This window comes from Panthera tigris, chromosome B1, assembly GCF_018350195.1.
Source record: "Panthera tigris isolate Pti1 chromosome B1, P.tigris_Pti1_mat1.1, whole genome shotgun sequence".
Lineage (NCBI taxonomy): Eukaryota > Metazoa > Chordata > Mammalia > Carnivora > Felidae > Panthera > Panthera tigris.
The window spans coordinates 38,543,400-38,561,079 of NC_056663.1; the positions used below are offsets into that span (position 1 = coordinate 38,543,400).

The 17,680-nt window shown below is 34.6% G+C and overlaps 1 protein-coding gene across 5 annotated transcripts in view; it reads right to left on the reverse strand.

Annotated features, from left to right (window-relative positions):
* The window catches only part of PSD3 (pleckstrin and Sec7 domain containing 3), a 734,808-nt gene that overhangs the window by 170,169 nt on the left and 546,959 nt on the right, over positions 1-17,680 (reverse strand). The gene's annotated exons all lie outside the window — the stretch shown is intronic.

Below are 17,680 nucleotides of genomic sequence, written 5' to 3' on the forward strand. Positions count from 1 at the left end.
ATTTTCTCAACTGCCATAAAAATGTGGGGCACCACTGAGAAAACCAATTGCCCAGTCTTTTGTGAATCTCTGTTCCTTCAAGCAGGGAAAACCTTTTAATGTACACTTAGTATGAAGTTTGCAGAAAATGGATGCTTACATTCAATTAATAAAGAGGAGTGAAATGAAGATGAAAGCTAATAAACTGATAAACTGCTGAAAAACACAACACCGAATTAAGAACATTTGTCTTATTTCACCTGTTTCAATTTCTTGGCTTACCTTTGTTTTTACTGTTTATTAGACACTCATGATTAAAGATTTTTGATTAAAACTTCAAAATAATCACCACGAAAATATATTTAAAATAAACCACAAAATTAACAATTATCAAAGTTGTGCATTTGGTGATCAAATTAAAAATGTGTTTTTTTTCTCCATTGCTATTTGATTATTTAAAGATAATCTTTTGTCTTCCTGCTTTAAAAATTTTTTATCACTACATTTTGTAAATTTAATTGCAATATGTCTTGGTGTTGGCCTGCTTTTTTGCTTTGGATGGGAGTTCTCTGTCTCCTGGATCTGGATGTCTTTTTCCTTTCCCAGATTAGGGATGTTTTCATCTATTCTTCCCTCAAATAAATTTTCTGCCCCCTTTTCTGTCTTCTTCTTTTGACACTCCTATAATGTTACTATGCTTGATTGAACCACTGAGTTCCCTAAGTCCAGTCTCATGTTGCATAATTCTTCTTTTGTTCAGCTTCGTTTCTTTCAATTATTTTGTCTTCTAGGTCATTGTTCCTCTACTACTTACAGCCTGCTGTTCATTGCATCAAGCATGTGTGTAATCTTGTTTATTGCACTCTTATCTCTGAATGGTTCTGTTTTCACTTTTTTATTTCTGTGGCAAGGGTCCCCTGGATGTTTTCTATACTTTTTTTAAGCTCAGTGACTATCCTTATAATTGTTGCTTTAAATTCTCAATCATGAATGTTACTTATATCTTTTTCTTAGATATCTGGCTGTGGATGTAATTTGTTCTTTCATTTGGTATAAATTCCTCTATCTTGACATTTTGTCTAAGGCTTTGTCTTTTTTTCTGTGCTAGAAAAGCTAGTTATTTTTCCTGCTCCTGAAAGCAATGGCTCCTTAAGGAAAAGAATATGTAATGTCCTGGACCTGGTGATTCAGGGATTTTCTCTGGTGTGTGCTGTCTCTGCTCTGCTATTGTGCTTTGGCTACTGTATCCTTCAGGCTGGTCATCTGCAGAGGCTCTCCTTGCCTTCTGTGAGCAGTGTTTGTTCCCTGGTCTGAATGTGGCAAGTTTTATGTAAATTTGCACTGGTCTACTTGTAAAATGAGACCTGACACAACCTCCACAAGAACACTATGGTCAGTAGACATGGTATGGGCAATGGTTTCTGCTGGTCATCTGGGGTTGGGGCCCACCATGCTGGGAATGAGGCATGCTTGCCTGATAAGGGCAGTCCCACCATAACGTAGGGAGTTAGGGCCTGGTGTATGCAAGTTAGGCAGCCAGTGTTGGCAATATGCTACTTCTGGTAGGTGGCTGTATTTTTGCTGAGGGGTTGGGGATGGAATTGGCACTAGCCAGCTCCTTTGTTCCTGAAGAGGTATCTCTGTGAATGCTTCCCATCAGGCACATGCCCCAAGAGTGAATAATCTCCCTCTTGGGTGCCCCAGGCATTTTTCAGATTGCTGCTTCCATGCTGTTGCCTTTGGTTGGTTTGCCTGCCTTCTCTCCAGGAGCAGCACAGTGCCCTCTGGACTATATCCCAGGCAAGCATCCTGACCTTTAAAAATCCAGGCTCTTGGGTCACTTGGGAGGCTTAGTCAGTTAAGTATCTGACTTTGGCTCAGATGATGATCTCAAGGGTCATGGGTTGGAGACCGGTATTGGGCTCTATGCTGAAAGTGCAAAGCCTGCTTCAGGTTCTCTGTTTCCCTCTCTCTCTGCCCCTCCTCTCTTGCTCTCTCGCTCTTAAAAACAAACATTTTTTTAAAAAAAATACAGGTTCTAAGCAAGTTCTCATGATATCCAGCCCGTCTTGTTTTCCAAGGCAATGGCTTTGAGGCAATATTCTCCTTGTGTGTTGCTCTCTCTCTCATCCTTTTCTGTGACCACAACTCTCTCCCCTCTGTAGCACCTGGAATCTGTTTCTCCCCTAAACCATATCTCCGTACTTCCTACATTCTTTGATGAGGATTCTTCTCTCCCTTAAGTTGTGGAGTTTGTTGTCAGTCTTCATGTCAATTTCTGGGTTCTTTAGGATGATCTGATAGTTATCTAGTTGTGTTCACAGGACAACATGAGCCTAGGATCCTCCTACTCTGCTGTTATCCTCCTCTCCCTCTGGAATTACTGATTTATGCATGTAAGAGATTTAATTATTTATTCATTTATTTTAAATTAATGGCCACTATTGATTTTCACAAAACTATCTTCCGAAGGCTGCAAAAATCCTGGAAAATCATAATTAGTTACTGTATGGATCAGATTTCCTCTTCTATGTTGCTTTATTAAAATTTTTTTTGCATGTAGTTGACCATTTAATGTGAGATATTTAAAGTATATAGTATGAGGATTTAATATACATCATGAAAGGGGTCCCTCATTGATTTAACACACTCCTCACCTCACACTTATATATATATATACACACACATATATATAAATTTATATGTATATATATAAATATGTACATATATATAATATATATATACACACTTATACATATATAAATATGTAAAATTATATGTATATATAAATATATACATATATAAAAATATATGTATATATATATATAAATTTTGTGTGTGAAGATATGTAAATTCTATTCTCAGAAAATTTCAACTATTCAATGCACTGTTATCAACTGTACTCAGCATGTTATACATTACTTCCTTAGATTGTATCCATCTTATAACTGAAAATTTATATTCTTTTATCACTTGTTCCCTACTTCCCTCACAACTCGACTCTTGAAAGTGACATATTCTTCACTGTTGTAAATTCAACTTTCTTTTAAAATTCCACATATTACAATACAACAAGGGATACCATGTAGTATTTGTCTTTCTCTGTCTTCAGTTAGCATAATGGCTTCCAGATTCATTCATGTCTACTACCTATGACAAGATTTCACTCTTTTATAAGGGTGTGTAATATTCCATTGTGTATATATAGTTGTATCCATACATCTGTAGATAGACACTTAGGTTTTCCCCATACTTTGGATATTATAAATAATTCTTCTATAAATATGAGAGTACAGGTAATTCTTGCAGATAATTATTTTGTGTTCTTTGGCTATATATTCAGAAGTGGGATTATTGGTAGTTCTATTTTTAATTTGTTGAGGAACCTCCATGCTGTTTGCCATAGCAACTATATAGGTTAACATTTCCACAAACAGTGTAAATATCTTTCCCACTTAGTAGGTTGCCTTTTTATTTTGTTAACGGTTTCCTTTGTTGTGTGGAACTATTTAGTTTGATGTGGTCTCACTTAATTTTGCTCTTGTTCCTAAATCTAAAAATTCACTATCAAGACCAATGTCAAAGAGCATACTCTTTAGATTTTCTTCTATGAGCTTTATGGTTTCAGGTCTTATATTCAAAGATTTAATCCATTTTGAGTTGATTTTTGTGTAAAGTAGAAGACAGAGGTCCAATTTCATTCTCTTCCATGTGGATACCCAATTTTCCTAAAAACCATTTCTTGGATACATAATCTTTTCCCCACTGTATATTCTTGGCTGTCCTGTTAAAAATTAATTGAACAAACTCTATGAGTTTATTTCTAGGCTCTCTATTCTGTTCCATTGATCTGTGTCTGTTTTTTACATCAATACCAAACTGCTGATTACTATAGATTTGTAATATAGTTTGAAATCAGGAATTATAATGCTTCCAGCTTTGTTCTTCTTTCTGAAGATTGCTGTGGTAAGATATCACAAAAAAGAGAACTATAGGCCAATATTTCTCATTAATATAGATGTAAACTTGTCAACAAAATATTAGAAAAGTAAAGCCAACAATATATTTAAAAAAATTATACACCATGGTCAAGTGGGATTTATTCTGTGCATGCAAGTGTGGTTCAATATTTGCAAAACATTCAACAAGATATGTCACAGCAATAAGAGAAAGGATAAAAAAAACACATTTTAATACATGCAGAAAAAGCTTTCTACAAAGTACAATTTTCATTCATGATTAAAATCATCTGCAAAGTCTGTCTAGAGCTAACATATCTCAATATAATAAAGGCCTCATATGAAAAACCCACAGCCAAAATCATACACAATGGGAAAAAATTGGAGAGCTTTTCTGGTCAGGTGAGGAACAAAACAAGGATGTCCACTTTCACCACTCTTATTCAACATGGTACTGGAAATCCTAGCCACAGAAATTAAACAAAAGAAATAACAGGCATCCAAATTGGTAAGGAAGAAGTCAAACTTTTACTATTTACTATTTGCATATGACATGATAGAAACCCTAAAGACTTCACCAAACAACCACCAGAACTGATAAATGAATTCAGTAAATTTGCAGGATACAAAAATCAATTGAATTCCTATACTCTCATAATGAAACAGCAGAAACAGAAATTAATAATTCCATTTAACAGTAAGATACCTAACAATAAACATAACTAAAAAGGTGAAAGACCTGTACTCTGAAAACCATAAAACATTGATAAAAAGGGGTGCTATGTGGCCGAGCTGGTTAAATGTGACTCTTGATTTCGGCTTAGGTCATGATCTCACAGTTCATAGAGTTTGAGCCCTGCATCAGGTTTTGCACTGACAGTGCAGACCCTGCTTGGGATTCTCTCTCTCTCTTTGTCCTCTGCACACACTCTATTTCAAACTAAACAAATAAAAATTAAAAAAAAACACTGATAAAAGAAATTCAAGACAATGTGAAGAAATGGAAAGACAATCCATGCTCATGGATTGGAAGAAAAAATTTTTTAAAATGTTTAAACTACTTAAAGCAATCTACAAATTTAATGCAATGCCTATTAAAATACCACCAGCACTTTCTACAAATCTGGAATTAAGAATCCTTGGGTGGCTCAGTCGGTTAAGCATCCGACTCTTGATTTTGGCTCAGTTTGTGAGATTGAGCCCCACATTGGGCTCTGTGCTGGCAGCGTAGAGCCTACTTGGGTTTCTCTCTCTCCCTCCCCTGCTGTCTCCCTCAAAATAAACACACTTTTAAAAAAAAGAATCCTAAAATTTGTATAGAACCACAAAAGTTTACTCCAAATAGCCAGAGCAATCTTGAAAAAGAAATACAAAACTGGATGTATTACAATTCCAGACTTCAAGTGATATTACAAAGCTGTAGTAATCAAAATAGTATGGTACTGGCATAAATACAGACACGTGGATCAATGAAACATAATAGAAAACTCAGAAATGAACTTAGAACCGTATGATCAATTAATCAGCAAGGCAGGAATTAATATACAATGGGAAAAAGACAGTCATTTTAAAAGTTTTTATTTAAATTCCAGTTAGTCAACACACTGTGTAATATTAGTTCCAGGTGTACAAAATAGTGATTCAACACTTCCATACATGCCTCAGTGCACTCCTTCATCCCGATCGCTTGTTTAACCCATCCCCCAATCTGCCTCCCATTCTGGTAACCATCAGTTTGTTCTCTATAGTTAAGAGTCTGTTTCCTGGTTTGCTCCTCTTTTTTCCCCTTTGTTCATTTTTTTTGTTTGTTTCTTAGATTCTGCATATGAGTGAAACCATACAGTGTATATCTCTCTGACTTATTTGATTTAGTATAATACTTTCTAACTCCATCCACGTCATTGCAAATGCAAGATTTCTTTCTTTTTGATGGCTGAGTAATATTCCATAGTGTGTGTGTGTGTGTGTGTGTGTGTGTGTGCGCGCGCACACACACACACACAATGTCTTCTTTTCATTCATTAGTCAATGAACACTTGGGCCGCTTTAAAATGTGGCTATTATAGGGGCGCCTGGGTGGCTCAGTCGGTAGGGCGTCTGACTTCAGCTCAGGTCACGATCTCGAGGTCTGTAAGTTCGAGCCCCGCATCGGGCTCTGGGCTGATGGCTCAGAGCCTGGAGCCTGCTTCTGATTCTGTGTCTCCCTCTCTCTCTGCCCCTCCCCGTTCATGCTCTGTCTCTCTCTGTCTCAAAAATAAATAAAACGTTAAAAAAAATTTTTTTTTAAATAAAATGTGGCTATTATAGATAATGCTGCTGTAAATACCAGAGTGCATGTATCTCTTCCAATTAGTGTTTTTGTATCCTTTGGGTAAATACCTAGGAGTGCAATTCCTGAATCTTAGGAATCTAGTTCTATTTTTTTAAGGTTTATTTTATTTTTGAGAGAGAAAGAGAGAGAGAGCATGAGTCAGGGAGGGGGAGAGAGAGAGATGGAGACACAGAATCTGAAGCAGGCTCCAGGCTCTGAGCTGTCAGCCCAAAGCCCGATGTGGGGTTCGAGCTCATAGACTGTGAGATCATTACCTGAGCTGAAGTTGGTGCTCAACCAACTGAGCCACCCAGGTACCCCAGGGTAGTTATATTTTAACTTTTTGAAGAACCTGCATGCTGTTTTCTACAGTGGCTGCACCAGTTTGCATATCTACCAACAGTGTGAGATGCTTCCCCTTTCTCTGCATCCTTGCCAATACCTGTTGTTTCTTGTACTGTTAATTTTAGCCATTCTGACAAGTATGAGGTTATTATCTTATTGTAGTTTTGAGTTGCATTTCCCTGATGATAAGTGAGGCTGAGCATAATTTCATGTGTCTGTTGCCCATCTGTATATCTCCTTTGTAAAAATGTCCATGTCTTCTGCCCATTTTTTAACTGGATTATTTGCTTCTTGGGTTTTGAGTTTAATAAATTCTTTGTATGTTTTGGATACTCATCCTTTATCAGTTATGTCATTTGCAAGTATCTTCTATTCTATAGGTTACCTTTCAGTTTTGTGGACTGAAGATAGTCTCTTCAACAAATGGTGCTAGGAAAACTGGATAGATACATGCAAAAGAATGAAACTGGACCATTTTTTTCACCATACACAAAAATAAACCCAAAATGGATTAAAGGCCTAAATGTGTGAGCCCTAACCATAAAAATCGTAAGAGAACATAGGCAATAACTTCTCTGACATCAGCTGTAGCAACATATTTCTAGGTATGTCTCCTAAGGCAAGGGAAACAAAAACAAAAATAAGCTATTGGAAATACATCAGAATGAAAAACATCTGCACAGTGAAGGGAATCATCAGCAAAATTGAAAGGCATGTAATACACGAACATACACAGATGCACTCATGCTCACCCTGGAATATTACTCAGCCATAAGAAAGAATGAAATCTTGCCATTTGCAACAACATGGTTGGAGGTAGAGAGTATAATGCTAAGCCAAGTAAGTCAGTCAGAGAAAGACAAATGATCTTACTCATGTGTGGAATTTAAGACATAAAACAAATGATTACAGGAAAAATAAAAAGAGAAAACTGAAGAACAGATTCTTAACAATAGCAAACAAACTGATGGTTACCAGAGGGGAGGTGGGTAGGTTTATAGGTGAAATAGGGGAAGGGGATTAAAGAGTATACAATAAAGAATATATAATAAATAAAATAAAATTTAAACAAAGATTTAAATAGGTTTGGCTATTTGACATCTTTTGTGGTTCCAGGCAAATTTTAGGAGTGTTCTATTTTTGTGAAAAAGTGGTATTGGAATTTTGATAGGGATTGCACTGAATCCATAGATTGCTTTGTGTGGTACAGAGACGTTAGCAATATAATTATGCCAAGCAGTAGACACAAAATACTTTTCCCATTTATTTGTGCCCTCTTCACTTTCTTTTATCAGTGCCTTATAGTTTTCAGTGTACAGTCTTTCACTTCCTTCATTAAATTTGTTCCTGGGGCACCTGGGTGGCTGAGTCAGTTAAGCGTCTGACTTCGGCTCAGGTCATGATCTCACAGTCCATGAGTTCAAGTCCTGTGTCGGGCTCTGTGCTGACAGCTCAGAGCCTGGAGCCTGCTTCAGATTCTGTCTCTGTCTTTCCCTGCCTCTCCCCTACTTGCACTCTGTCTCTCTCTCTCTCTCAAAAAAATGAATAAAACATTAACATTTTTAAAAATATTTATAACTAAGTATTTTACTGGTTTGGATCCTGTTATACTTGGGATTTACTTAACATCTGTTCTGATAGTTCATTGTCATTACACAGAAACACAAATGATTTTTGTATATTGATTTTACATATATTGTGCAACTTTACTGAGTTCATTTATTAAATCTACTAGTGATTCTGTTGAAGTCTATAGGGTTTTCTAGTTTTAATGTCATTTGCAAACAGAGATAATTTTACTTCTTTTTAAACTTTTTAAAAGATTTTTTAAAAGTTTATTTATATATTTTTGAGAGAGACAGAATGAGCAGAGGAGGGGCAGAGAGACAGGGAGACAGAGGATCCAAGCAGGCTCTGTGCTGTGAGCAGAGAGCCTGATGTGGGGCTCAAACTCACAAACCTTGAGATCCTTATCTAAGCTGAAGTCAGAAGCTTAACCAACTGAGCCACCCAGGCGCCCCATTTCTTCCTTTTTTATTTGTATGCCTTTTCTTTCTTTCTTTCTTTCTTTCTTTCTTTCTTTCTTTCTTTCTTTCTTTCTTTCTTTTTTTTTTTTTTGCCTAACTCCTCTGGCTAAGGCTTCCAGTACTATATTGAATAAAATATCAAGAGTGGGCATCCTTGGGTATTGTTCCTGATCTTAGTGGAAATGATTTTAGCATTCACTGTTGAATAGGATATAAGATACGCAGTTGTCACACTTAGCCGTGACTATGTTGAGGTACATCCTCTGTACCTAGTTTGTGGAGAGGTATCTTAAAAAAATGTTAAATATTATCAAATGCTTTTTCTGAGTTTACTGAAACAAAAATATAGTTTTTATACTTCATTTTGATCATGAAGTATATCACATTTATTGATTTGCAATGTTGAACCATCTGTGCATCTCTGGAATAAATCCCATCTTATCATGGAGTATGATCTTTTCAATGTGCTGTTGCATTCAGTTTGCTAATATTTTATTGAGGATCATTTGCATCTATGTTTATCAGGAATGGACTTTTTTTTTCCCCCCTCTATCCTTGTTTGGCTTTGGTATCAGGACAATGCTGGCTTTGTAAAAGATTTTTAAACTTTTCCCTCCTCTTCGTTTTTTGGAATAGTTTTAGAAGGATTGGCATTAATTCATTGATGTTTGGTAGAATTCACCAGGGAAAACATCAGGTCTTGGACTTTATTTTTTGGGAAGTATTTGCTTGCTGATTCAGTCTCCTTAATAGTAATTGGTCTGTTGGTTTTTCTATTTTGTTTTGTTTTGTTTTGTTTTTCATGATTTAGTCGTGGCAGGGTGCTTATTTCTAGGGATTTAATTTTCTTTTTTACTCTGATTTGTTGGCATATAATAGCCTTTTATGATTGACTATATTTCTATGATATCAACTATAATGTATGTTTCATTTCTAATTTTCTTTGAGTCCTCTTAAGTCTATTTTGCTTAACTTTTTAAAAACTGAGCTCTTTGTCTCATTGATCTTTTCTATTGTCTTTTTTAGACTCTATTTCTACTCTGACTTTAGTTTTTTTTTTTTTTTCTTCTAATTTAGGGTTTAGTTTGTTCTTTTTCTAATACCTTGAGGTATAAGGTTGTTTATTTGAGATCTTACCTTTAACTTAATGTAGGCATTGATTACTATAAACTACACTCTTAGAATTGCTTTTCATATATCCCATAAGTTTGGTATGTTGTATTTTCATTTTCATCTGCCTCAAGATATTTTTGGGGGACACCTGGGTGGCTCACTCAGTTAAGTAGCTGACTTTATTTTGGCTCAGGTCATGTTTTCATGGTTCATGAGTTTGAGCCACACATTGGGCTCTGTGCTGACAGTGGGGGGCCTGCTTGTGATTCTCTCTCTTCTTCTCTCTCTGCCCATCCCCCACTCTCTCTCTCACTCAGAGAAAATAAACTAAAAATTTTTTTAATGTATTTTTTATCTCTCTTCTAAAAGTTATCTGGGTTATTTCTACTTACTATGTTTTATTTTTATAATGAAAAAATTATTTGTGTTTGTAAACAGCATCATGATAATAATATGAAAATACAGTGTTATAGATATTTCATAGTTTGGAATCAATCCAGAAAGAAGATTCCTAGTATTCAAATAGATTATTCTACTGTCACCATAAAGATTTAATACTGTTAAGATATACATTTGTATTCATTTGAAAAACAAAAAAAAATCCCTTGCATTAAAAAAAAAAAGAATTGCAGTTTCACATTCAAATATTGCATGTTTAAAATCACTCCATTCTGTGTAGTGTCTTACATAAGTTTTTGTTTGTGCAACTGACAATACAAAGTAAATTTCAATACGAGCAAGCCAAAATCCATTTACCTGAAAAAATTATATCTCCTTTCTAATTTCACCTGTATACAAAGTGCATACAAATATTAGACTTATTTTTTCACTATACCATTCTATATTATTATATTGTCATCAGAAATATAAATTTTGATAGGTTTGATTATATTAAATTTATTTTTAATGTGTATCAGCCACATGCCTAAAAGAGACCACATGATACACATGGCTATTTATTTTTTTTAACATTTATTCATTTTTGAGAGATAAAGAGAGGCAGAACATGAGTAGGAGAGGGGCAGAGACACAGAATCTGAAGCAGGCTCCAGGCTCTGAGCTATCAGCACAGAGCCTGACGCGGGGCTCGAACTCACCAACCATGAGATAGATCATCACCTGGGCTGAAGTTGGAGGCTTAACCAACTGAGCCACCCAGGCGCTCCACACATGGCTATTCTAAAGCAATTGTGACTGATATAAAATTAGTAGGTCCAAGACAAAAATCATAGTAAATTTTTCAGTTTTTCTTTTTCCATGTAGTGGTATTTTAAGATGATCACATTCAAAGTACTATTTTCTCATTCTGAAGGAGAAAAATAGGATACAGTTTAAGAGTTAAGAAGTTATTAACTGCTTGACCTCAAAATTTATTTATAAAGTTACCCTCAATATTTGGTGATTACTAATTTTGCAGGGTTTTGAGCTGTGGGTAGAAAAAACAACCATTACCCTGGGAATTATGTTAAGTATTTTAAAAATGAAGAGCTATAAGAAATTACTACTATATACATTGTTTCCAAGCTTGTTGTTTTAAACTGTTTAATATTTTGCAGGGAGTAAACAAAATCTGAGTATGAAGTTGATGAAGCATAATTCTGCTTTATAAGTTTTAATGTATAATATTTATTATAAAGTATATCCACTGGAATGGTGGAATGTTTTTTTATAAACACATAGTATGTAAAACTTAGACTCTGTATCACAATGTAGTCAGCCTAGGCATTCTGTTTAATTTTATACTTTGGATGGCTACACAGTTTTGTAAAAATTCTCATTCATACAAAAAAGTGGCTATAGATAATAAAAGTTTTTAAGTTGCCTACTTCTTAAACAGAGTACTCTAAATAGCAAAGTGAGAGAGAAATAAACAAACACTATTCTGAGATCTATAAAAGCAATAATATGCTGTACAAAATATAAATGTACAAAAATTTCCTAACATGTAATGCCTTTTGTAGTTTAAGCTGAAAGTTTAAAACACTGTTTAAAATGAATGTGGAATCAGATTGTTTTAAAATCCTGAAGCACTATGGAAAACCCTTTAATTTCAGTCAACACAAACACAATTTCAAAAGCACTGTACTTAGAGTTAGCATCAAAGGCACGTCCCACTTAATGCAAGTAATTCATTTCTGGAAATCACTGTTAGGTCAAAAAATGGCAAATGGGGGCCTAGTCCCTGGTACTTGAAAGGGAAAAAAGTAATATAGTGTATTACATGTCAATCTCAGTTTCTTAAGAAGTGGCTAAAGCACAGTAAAAATGCCTATATACAAACAACAATCATTCATACAGGATATAAGGTGCTTAAAATATTGCTTCCGTACCCCCAAATAATTGTGTTTTTAAACAAATAAATGCTTTTTATGCTTCCTACCTCTTTTTGCATAAGTAACATCCTAGTTTAAGAAAATTATTTAATGACAACTGGGCATACTTTTCAAAATGACTACATGACTGTCCTTCAATTGTAATGTCATTTGAGACTTACCACACGTATTGTGTTAATATGTTGTACTGAGTTTTGGGGATACAATTATAATTTTTCTTTATATAAACATCAACCAAAAGAAGCTTGTAGAGTTACAATGTTTAACATGGTAGCCACTGGCCAATTATAGCTATTGAGAACTTGAAAGTGGATAATCCAAATTGAGATGTCTAGTAAGTGAAAAAATATACACCAGATTTCAAAAGATTTAGTACAAAAAAAGGGAAGAAATGTTTCAGTAGTTTTTTATTCTGATTACATACTGAAATGATAATATTCTGGATATACTGGATTAAATTTAAAAATACATTATAAAATTAATTTCATTGATTTCTTTTTTCTTTTATAATATGGGACTAAAAATTTTTAAATTATATTATGTGGTATGCATTACATTTCTTTTAGACAGGGCTGTTGTTGGAGCAGCTTGTATATTCTATGATATCTGAGTATTAAAAAAAAATAGGACAACAATAAAATAAATGTTCAAAGAGTACAGCTCAGTAAAACTCTGAAAATAAGTGAGGGTTGAAAATATTCAATCCTGCAAAGCAAGTATTTTTTGACATTTTGAAAATTAATGAAATGACCTTGTCAAGCTCTGAGAGTGAAAATCTACTGCAGTCTGAGATGCAGACTGGCTCCATCTGGTGGTGGCTTGTTTTTTTTTGTTTTTTGTTTTTTTTTGGTGGTTGGGGGGATGCTTAAATATGCATGGCTCTCTGTTGGCTGGGACTTACAGGATGCAAATGACAACAGATAAAGTGAAGATCTTCTACGTTGACAGCCACACCTCCACCCCTGCAGTATGCCCTCCTTCTCTATTTTTCCTGCCCATCTTCCCATATCTACCTAGTCCCCAGAATCTATGCCAGAGCTCCATTTGAGATATGGGATTGGCACAGAATAGGAACCAATTACTTTATATCTGGATCCCTGACTGCATCATTGTGGGATTTTACTGTTTTTGTAGATACCCTAAGTGCCAGTGCTTCCCCATAAGGGAGATTGTTTCCACCATATACACATGAAGATATAAATTAGTATTTTGAAAAAAATAATTCTATAAATAAAGTTAGCTCATTTCATAAAAGAGCTCACCTAACTAGGACTTTTCTGTGTAACTGAATGGCTAAAGAATTTTCAAGATTATGGTACTTTGTTATAGTAAAATGGAGGAGACACAACAGGGCTGTCCTGAGTGTAAAAACAATGATTCATACCTGGATATTTTGTATATTTAAAAAAGAATCATAGTGGAGTATTTCTACTGAGCTTCTAGACATCTCAAAACCTTACAACCTACAACTCTCCCAAACAATCTTCACACTAATCTATTCTCTCAGTAATCAAGTGTATAACTCACAGCATGTCTAAGTCCACTACTAGGTGGTGCAGTTCAAGAATGACAAAAACTGTACTGCTGAGCAGATAACCTTTCTACTTCTATGTTCTTTCTAAAAGGCAACTATAAATCATTAATTTCCTACATTTCACCTTACTCAAAACAGGTAATTTACTGTGAAACAAAAAAATCAGCCAAGAAATCATACATACCCACTAGAGTCCTGTATTTCAAAGGAATTCCACAAAGAATGGAAAACAAGTGTTTCCTAAAATTTACAAAAGCTGACTAACATTGCATTGATTCAGACACTGAGCATATTTTAAAATATCTATTCTGATAAGTCTCATCATAGTGGAGTTTCAGTTTTAACAAAGTAATTATGCTAGAACAAACTCAAAAATTAAATGATCTCAAAGGGCCTCAGCTATGTGGAATTCAAATACTGAAGTCAAATATAAATTGGTGGTGCTTGTGTGTGTCTGTGTGTCAGTAGGGGGTGAGAAGTAACAGAAGAATAGAAAACAAAAACATTTTCCACAGCAAAATTGAAATATTATTCAATTGCACTCAATGTGAAATCATCACTAAAAATGTGATATTGGAGTTAGACAATAAAGATTAGTTCACCAGGCAGAAAAATTGAAGAGGGTACTTTCAGAATTTACATTTATATGTGCATTTCCTTTTTTAAAAAATTTACCATTTTAAAATGGTACAGTTCAGTGGCATTAAGTACATTCACATTGTTGTGAAGCCAACACATCTCCAGAATTTTCATCATCTCAAACTGAAACTCTACACCCATTAAATAACAACTTCTCACTTACTTCCTCCCCAGCCACTAGCAACCACCATTCCATTTTGTCTGTATGAACTTCACTATTCTAGGTATACCTCATGTAAGTGAAATCATATAGTATTTGTCTTTTTGTGACTGTCTTATTTCACTTAGCATAGTGTCCTAAAGGTTCATCCATGTTTTAACACGTTTCAGAATTTTCTTCCTTTATAAGGTAACATTCCATTGTGTATGTATTTATGTAGATGTGTGTGTTCACCCATTTTGTTTAAGTATTCATCCAACAAGGAACACTTAGGTTGCTTCCACACTTTGTGTATAATGTTGCTATGGACATGGGTGTAAAAATATCTTGAATCCTTGTTTTCAAATTACTTTGGAAATATACTCAGAAGTACAAGTGCTGGAACATCTGGTAATTCTTTAAATTTTTTGAGGAATTGCTTGCCACAGTGGCCATGCCATTTTACATTCTTTTAGATGGTACAGAGTTCCTTTACTCCACATGTTGCCAACACTTAATTTTTGTTGATTTGATAGCAGGCATCCTAATGGGTACAAGGTGGTATCTCATTGAGACTTTGATTTACATTTCCTTAATGATCAGTGGTGTTTGAGCATCTTTTCATGTGCTTATGGACCATTTGTACATCTTTGGAGAATTATCCATTGAAGTCTTTTGTACATTATTTAACCAGGGTATTTGTTGTTGTTGTGTTATATGTTTTTTATTTGTTTGTTAATTGTTTAAGAGTCGACCTTTACATATTATGGATGCTAATCCTTTATCAAATATGTGACTTGCAGGTATTTTGTCCCATTCCATGGGTTACCTTTTCACTCTGTTGATAATGACCATTGGTACACAAAATTTTTTAATTTTAATGAAACCCCACTAACATTTCTTTTGTTGCCTGTATTTTAGCTGTTATATCAAAAAATCACTGCCAAATCCAATGTGATCAAGTTGTTCCCCTTATGTTTCTTCTAAGAGTTTTCTATTTTAGCTCTAACATTTAGAGCTTTTAAATCATTTTAAGATAATTGAATCATTAATCTTTTAATCGTTTTAAGACAATTTCTGTTTATGATATATATGGTGTATAAGGTTCAACTTCATTTTTTTCTCATGTGTAAGTCCAGTTTTCCAAATGTCAATTGTTGAAGAGAATGTCCTTTCTTCACTGAATGGCCATAGCAACTTGTTGAAAATCATTTGACCACATATGGGAGTGTTGATTTCTGGCTCTTTATTCTATTCCATTAATCTATACATTTATCTTTATGTCAGTACTGCACTGTTCTGATTACCATGGCTTTGTAGTTAAGTTTTGAAATCATGAAATATAAGGGCTCCAACTTTGTTTTTTTTCAAGAAAGTTTTGGCTATCTGGGGTTCCTTCAGATTCTCTATGAATTTTAGAATTTTGCAAAAACAAAAACAAAAATATGTCACTTAGGTATGTGCTCGAACTGCACTGAATGTGTAGGTTGCTATACGCAGAACTGATGCCTTAACAATAAGTTTGTCTTCCAACCCATGAACACAAGATATTCTTCCACCTATTTGTGTTTTTGTTAATTTCAATTCATTTTTAGTCCTGAAACATTTTCGCATTCAAGCTGCTTTAGAAAACTATATAGCAGGTAGTTCCTCAAAAATTAAACAATTTTTTGTGTGCCTCAAGGGTAGAGGTGTTCATTGTACAAGGCTTTCATCTTCTTGGTTAAAATTCAATCCTAAGTATTTTATTCTTTTTTGATGCTATTGTAAATGGAGATATTTTCTCCTTTTTATATTGTTTGTTGTTAGCGTTCATTGTTAGGATACAAATCCAACTGGTTATTTGTGTGTTGATTATGTATTTTGCAGCTTTAGTGAATGTATTAGTTCTTATAGTTTTTGTGTGTTTGTGTGTAACCTTCAGAAATTTTTACATACAAGATCATGTCATCAGTGAACAGAGATCATTTTACCTCTTCCTTTCTAGAGAGGATGCCTTTTATTTTTCTTGCCTAATTGCTCAGTGTGTTAGTCAGCCATAGCGGTCATATCAAAATGTCACAAACAAGGTGGCTTAATCAATAAAAATTTATTTTCTCACAGTTCTGGAGGCTTAAAATGCAAGGTCGAAGTGCTGGCAGGCCTCTCTCCATGATTTGCAGAAGGTGGCTTTATTAGTGTCCTCACAAGGCCTATTCTCTGTGTGTGGCAACTCTGCTGTCTCTTCTTATAATGATACCAGTCATATTGGATTAGGACCCACACCTACTATTCCATTTAACCTGAGTAACCTCTTTAAAGGCCCTATTTCCAAATAAAGTCACATTAAGGATTAGGGCTTCAACATGTAAAGGAGACACAATTCAGTCCATAACACTCTTACGATGACTTCTAGTATTATGTTGAAAAGAAGTGGTGAAAAGTATCCTTTTTTCTTCTGATATTGGAGGAAAAGTTTTCAGTCTTTCCGCATTGAGTATGATGTTAGCTCTAAGGTTTTCATGTATAAATGCTGACATAGTTTCCTTCTATCCCTGGTTTGTTGAGTGCTTGTATCCTGACGTAGTTTGTATTTTGTCAAATGTTTTTGCTGCATCAGTTGAAATATTCATGTGGTTTACATTCTTCATTCTGTTAATATGGTATAACAAATTTGCTTTGCTAGCATTTTGTGGAGGATTTTTTGCAGGGATATTGTTCTGTAATTTTTTTGAGTATCTTTGTTTGGCTTTGGTATCAGTGTAATATTGGCCTCGGAATTAGCTTGGAAGTGTTTCCTCTACTTCAGTTTTCTGGAAGAGTCTTAGGATAATTGGCCTAAATTCTTCTTACAGTTTTAATAGAATTCTTCAGTAAAGCTATATGGTCCTAGGCTTTCCTTTGTTGGGAGGTTTATTATTACTGATTCAATCTTCCATCGATCTGTCAGACTTTGTATTTCTTAATGATTCAGTCTTGGTAAGTTGTAGGTTTCTAGAAATTGTTCATTTGTCATACAGGTTATTCAATTGTTGGTGTACAATTGTTCATAGTACTTTTATAAACTTTTATCTAAGTAAAATTAGTGATTACATCCCCTCTTTCATTTCTGATTTTAATTATTTGAGTCTTTTCCCTCAATCTAGCTAAGGATTTATCAATTTATTGAACTTTTTATTATTATTTTTAATGTTTATTTTTGAGAGAGAGAGCATGAGGCGGGGAGAGAACAGAGAGACACGAGGACAGAGGATCCAAAGCAGGCTCTGTGCTGACAGCAGTGAGCCTGACTTGAGGCTCAAACTCACGACTGTGAGATCAT